The following is a 6,000-nucleotide window of genomic DNA, read 5'->3' as shown; positions in this document are numbered from 1 at the left end:
GAAGGGGTGAGTGAGGGTGGGGGCTGGCCCAGCAGCCGAGGTTGGGGGCTGGGAGGTGGCAGGGCAAGCTGGCCAGGGCAGGTCCGGGTGAGGAAACACACATGCTTTTCACATTGTGCCCCAGTCTCCCAAACCTGTGCCGCTGGGGGTGAACCTCAGCTGGTGGGATGGGACAGGCGCAGCTCCGAGGGGGCTGGTTTGCACCCGCTGGGCTGTGGCCGGGATGTGCATCGGTTCCCCTGGGGGTTGTAGGGACTTGCTGGCTGGCCGGTCGGTGGCTCTGACCTAGCACAGGCTCTCCGTCCCGCCCTGCTCCGTGTCCCCTGCCTGCCACCTCCTTCGTGCCCCCAGTGCTGCTACGAGCCACAGCCTCTCTGGTGTGCTCACCAGTCTGTCTGCCAGGCTCCCAGCCCAGCCCTCGGGCAGCGAGTGCCTGTCCCAGTGCCTGGGAGATCTCGCCTCCAGCCTAAATCCACTATCATCAAATTCCTTCCCTCCCCGGCTCTCCCCAGCCAAGCCCGCTGGTTCCCATCCCCCCATGGCACACAGGGTGCAGGCCTGTGCTCCCCATTTCTGGCTGCTTCCCCCCTTGCCCTTTTGACCCCAGAGCTGGGATTGGTGCATTTGTTACCTCCTCTCCAGGGCTGCTCCCCCCCAGAGGTGTCTGCATCCATCTCCCTGCCGCCAGGCCAGGCCGGAGCTCCCTTTGTTGGGCTGGTGATTGAGCTCAGCGGGGCCTCCCCAGCCCCATTGTTGTGCGAGATCAGGGGGACGGGGCAGGAGCTGGGACAGGCTTGTTGATGTGGCCGCTTGACTTGGCCAGCGCCAGGCCAGCCCATCGCCCTGGGGAGGAGGGATGTGGATTTCCCTCTGTGGTGTCCCTCAGCCCTGGCTCCATGCTCCAGGCTGGGGTAGGGGGTGGAACATTGCCAGCTGCAGGCAGGCCCAGAGCAGAGAGGGTCTGTGCAGGCTTCACAACCAGCTCTGCGGGTGCCCCTCAATCGCGACCTGCAGCCCCCCAGGTAGCCCAGCCCTGGGCTCCCCACCCCAGCTCTGAGGATGCCCCTCAGTTTCAACCTGCAGCTCCTGCTGCTCTCCCAGCCCTGGGCTCCCCACCCCCACACGCTCTGCTGGCTCCCCGCAATCCTGATGCACAGCCCCCACTACTGCTCCGAGCCTGCCCCCCTCAAGGGTGGGGAGAAGTGGGGGAGGTTTTTAAAAAGGGGAAAATTAAAACAGCAGAGGGGGAGGGGGAGGTGGGGGCAGTATCTGAGTCTTCAGAGAAGCCAGCAGAGTGCAAACCTGGGCCTGGGGGTGGGGCTCATCTGTGTGTGTGTGTGGGGGGGGGTTGTGTGGGGTGTGTGTGTGCAGGGCTGGCTCCAGGCCCCAGTGCGCCAAGCACGTGCTTGGGGCGGCATGCTGCGGGGGACGCTCTGCCAGTTGCTGGGAGGGCGGCAGGCGGCTCCGGTGGACCTGCCGCAGGCGTCCCTGCGGAGGGTCCGCCGGTCCCGCGGCTCCGGTGGAGCATCCACAGGCACGCCTGCGGGAGATCCACCAGAGCCGCGAGACTGGCAGACCCTCTGCAGGGTCGCCTGCGGGAGATCCACTGGAGCCGCGGGACCGGCGAGAGGCAGAGCGCCCCCCGCGGTGTGCCGCCGTGCTTGGGGCGGCGAAATGGCTAGAGCCGGCCCTGTGCGTGTGGCTGTGTCGGGGGGGGGGCAGTGGGAGAATTTGTTGCCAATTCTTACATCTGGCATTTTCTTAAAGGCCCAGCTCCTGGAGTCAGGGGAGTGGGTGAGACGTGCAGCTTCACTTGACAAATAAAAGGAAGGGCCCAGCTCTCCCGGTTTGGGGGGAAAGGCTGGAAACAGCAACCCCAAAGGCCCAGTGACCAGGAGGCAAGTGAAGATCCAGCCTGGATTAGTGTGAAAATCACAGGGTCTCTAAGCCAAACCTGTCATTTTGGGGGTGGAGGTGGGGGGTGATGTGATTTTTGACCACAGGCGTGAGCGATACTCTGTGTGTGTGTGTGTGTTGGTCTGTCAGTGCACAGACGTGGCCAGGTGTTGGGGGACCGTTCCCGTAGGTGCAGGGCCCTTGCTCTGGGGATGGGGGTGCATGCCAGAGCCCAGGGCGTTGCTCTTTTCAGGGTGCCCCTGGCTCCCATCCCATGCGTCAGCCTCCCTAAGGAGACACACAGCGACCTCTAGTGGTGCAATGATGTATTGGTCCCTGTTTTCCTCTGGCCTAGGGGCAGAGTGAGCCCAGCCAGTGCCAGGCTCTCCTCACCCCATGGAACTGGCCCTTTCCCCCCAGTGGGGAGAGCTGGGCTGAGCCAAGGGGTGCTGCACCCCTGGGGGGGCTCCTGCACCATCTCAGAAAGCATCCCATGGCACGCCCCCCCGAGCAGGCCAGCCGACTGCCGTCACGCACGCTGCTCCGGCTGGCGCAGCCTGGCATTCCTCAGGCAGCCTATGGCCCCGATTCCCCCTGCCCGGCTCGTCCCCGCTGATAGACACATCACTCGGACACTGGTGTTCTCTGTAGCCCCCGTCCCCCCTGGGGGACCCGTCCCAGGCTACCGGCCCCGGCCAGGGGTCTCTCCCAGCCCCAGTAGCTCTGAGCTCCTCCCTGGCCCCACAGATTGGTGCCCCCCTCGTTCCACAGCTCCCCTCTTCTCCTTCCCCGGTTGCTCAGGCAGAGGGTACCTGGGCTGTCATGCTAGGCCCTGCTTTTTATCTGGTGCCCTGCAGCCCAGCGCGGATGAGCAAAGGTGAGCTGTGCTGTGGCACACCAGGCTCCCAGCACGTAGGTGCTGCCCGTCCCCGCTCCTGAGCGGCCCTGGGGCTGCGAGCTCCCTGTGGCTGAGCTGCAGGCAGATTACAAGGGGCTAGTGATGGCCATTGAGTTTCTCCACAAAGCTTGGCCTCTTCTTCATGAAGTCTCTCTTTCGCCGGGAGCCCTGGGGCCTCCCCTCAGTTATGGCCTCGGGCCAAAGTGCCTCTCGCCAGCGCTCCCTGGAATGGGATCGGGGTGGCCTGGAACCGCTCTGAGGCTGCCGAGCCAGCCTGGCCCCTCTGTGCTCCTTTGCCATCACTGCCCTGGCTCTTCTGTCCAGCTCCCTCTGCCGGGCAGCCTGGAACAGCTTCTCCTGTGCTGCTGCTTTGGCCTCTCTGCGGGATCGTCTCTCAAAGGCCTCCACTATCCTCTGGACAGCAGAGCAGGTGCCAGGCCGAGACTCGCTGGCGTGGCCTCCCCTCCGCTGGCCTGGTTCGCAGCCTGGGCCATGTCTCTGGCGCTCACAGAAGAGGCAGGAGTACGTGCCCTGCGGGACGGTCGCTGCGTTCAGCTCCTCATGGCCAAGGCTCCTTGCCACAGGCTAAGGCAGAGAGAGGGGGTCACGCAGTGCAGTGAGTGGGCATTGCTGGGCTCCCACCCCCAGGGCATCAGGTGCTGGGGGAGGAAATCACTCCAGTTGCCAGCAACTGGCTCATTGCCATTCAGGAACCAACCAGTGGTCCATCTAATCTGGGGTTGCACCCCTACCCCTCTCTGGACCGGGACAAACCATGGTCCATCTCGTTTGCCCCTGTCCCCCTGGACTGGGACAGACCATGGTCCATCTCATCTGCCCCCCTGGACCGGACAGACCACAGTCCATCTCTTCTGCACCCTCCCGGACCGGGACAGACCGTGGTCCATCTCACCTAGGGGCCCCTCTGGACCAGTACAGACCACGGTCCATCCTACCCCCTGCCATAGCTGGACAGCCCAATAGCTCATCAACCCTGGGATCCTGTCTCCCACGCCAGATTCTCTGTCCAAGCTGGACATTTGCCAGGTACATTTAACTGCAACACTGCCATGGAAGGACATGTCTTCCTGACCCCAGCTGGTGATCCACCCTGGAGCCTGAGGCCTGATAGCTCTTGTTGTGCCCACTGGCTCAGCCACAGGAATGACTAATCCTTTTCCCAACCCTAGAAATTGGAGCAGGATGGAGAGACCTAGCAGGTCATCTGGGATGTTGGCTCCCAAATGGTGGCCCGCAGGGCACTGCCAGCAGCCCACGGAGAGCGGCTGGTCACACTTGCATGGAGGCAAACACTGTGGCCCGCTCCGTCTCCCAGCGCGAGCTCCCCATCCCCAGCAGTGGGGCTCCCACCCCCTAAGCCATCCATTCTTACCAAGCCCCGGGGGGGAGGGGGTTACACAGGGCTCAGTCCTGCACAATTTGCTCCATTTTCACCCCTTGCAGTCAAGGGTGGGTTCCCAGTGAGGGGGGAGCAGGGCCCTCTGCTGCGTAATAAAAGGGGTGCCAGGGACTGCCTCCTCCCTGATTGACCGTGCACCCTCATTCCTTGCCGGTGAGCCAGGCTTGCTAGCCTGACCCCCATTCCACCTCTGGCTGAGTGTTGGGACACAGACGGGCAGCGGTGTCTGGTGCCAGTTCTCACCCCCTCATCCCTGAAAATCCCCCGCTCTCCTGTGGGGGGCGCTGTGCCTGGCTTGCCATACCCCTGTGCACTGGCCAAGGGGATTCGCTCCGAGAAGGAAGCCCAGCACGTCTGGAGATGGGCAGCGCTGATGGAAGCAGCTAGTCCTTGCCTCAGAGGCTGGGCTGGTCCCTCCAGAGTCTCCAGGTCTTTGTCTCCAGGCTGGTTTTCAATGGCCCAGGCAATGGGGCTCGAGGCTGCTCCCCACACGTAGCCCCTCCGTTCTGCTGTGCCGGCTAATGCAGATCAGAACTATTGCACTGTGCAGGGGCCTCTATCTCCCCCTTCCCTCGCTGTTCAGCCTCCAAACCATCCCTTTGCCCCCAGCCCCACCTTACCTGGCGGTGCGGGGTGTTTCCTGCTTCCGATTTCCCTCTCCCGCCGCCCCGGGGTGCTCTGGGCTCTGCAGGCTGGTTGAGGCTCCCTTGGTCCCTGTCCCACTCCACCCTCCTCCAGGTCCCGCCCTCTTTCTGATCCAGGTTCCTGTAGCTATCACAGGCATAGAACCAGCTTGGGGCAACTGGGCTTGGGGCCCTGTGGGTCTCTGGCCCCGCACAAAGCGAAGGCTCCTCGGCCGTGGATTGCGCCAGCCATTTCTGGACCTCGGAGAGCCTCTGGTGGAGCTGCCTCTGCGAGGGTGCTGCTGACCTCGCCCTCCTGCTGGGGGCGCTCTCCTCTTCCCGTGGGGCCCAGCTGTTCTCGTAGGGGGCCTCCTCCCCAGGCCAGGCCTGCAGGCTCTGGTTAAACCGCTGGCAGGCCGTACAGCTCTGGAGATGAGCAATCATGCAGTGCGGGAGTATTCGGGGCGGCCTGCCTGCCTCCAGGCAAGGTCTGCTGCACCCCCTCTCGTGGGGAGGCTTTTCCCACCCCGGCCCTGCTGCCGTCCCATCCCCTGGCTGGAACGGCCCATGGCTCCGATCGCAGGCGGCGGGGTCGGGGGCGGCTCCAGAACTGGGCAGCCGCTGGAGGCCTCCCCCACTGTCCCTCCTCCTGTTCCTCTGTCTGGTGTGACTCTGTCTGTGCCTCCCACGCTGGTCCTGGGGGGCCAAACTGACCTGCTGGGCTCCTCTCTGATGCACCATCTGCCGCTCTCTGCCTGTGCCACTGTGGGCCCGGCTCCTGCTGGCAGCCTCCTGCCCTGGCTCATCACCCAGGAGCTCCTCATTCTCATAGGTACTGGAGTCATCCCTGGCAGGGCAGGGCGGCGCGGGGGCCTCTTCGCAAGCTTTGAGCTTCTCGTAGAAGAAAGTGTCGAGCTTCTCGGCAGCGTTGCACTCAAACACGGAGGCCCTCTCGATGCCCGTGCCCATGGAGGAGTGCAGGCAGACGCTGGGGTACGGCCGCAGCAGGGGAGCCCCAGTGCCTGGCCCTGTGCTCCGTTGGATGGTCTCTTGAGAGCTCCGGAGGTGGCTGTCCTCAGCAGTGGGCGGGCGCCGGTACCCCCTGTTCTCGTAGGCTAGGGCAGGGGGTGTGCCTGGCTTCCCTGTGCCAGGCTGGTTCAGCT

Source organism: Gopherus flavomarginatus, chromosome 2 (genome assembly GCF_025201925.1).
Source record: "Gopherus flavomarginatus isolate rGopFla2 chromosome 2, rGopFla2.mat.asm, whole genome shotgun sequence".
Classification (NCBI taxonomy): Eukaryota; Metazoa; Chordata; order Testudines; family Testudinidae; genus Gopherus; species Gopherus flavomarginatus.
The sequence above is the reverse complement of the archived record's forward strand: the minus strand, read 5'-3'. Positions refer to the sequence as shown.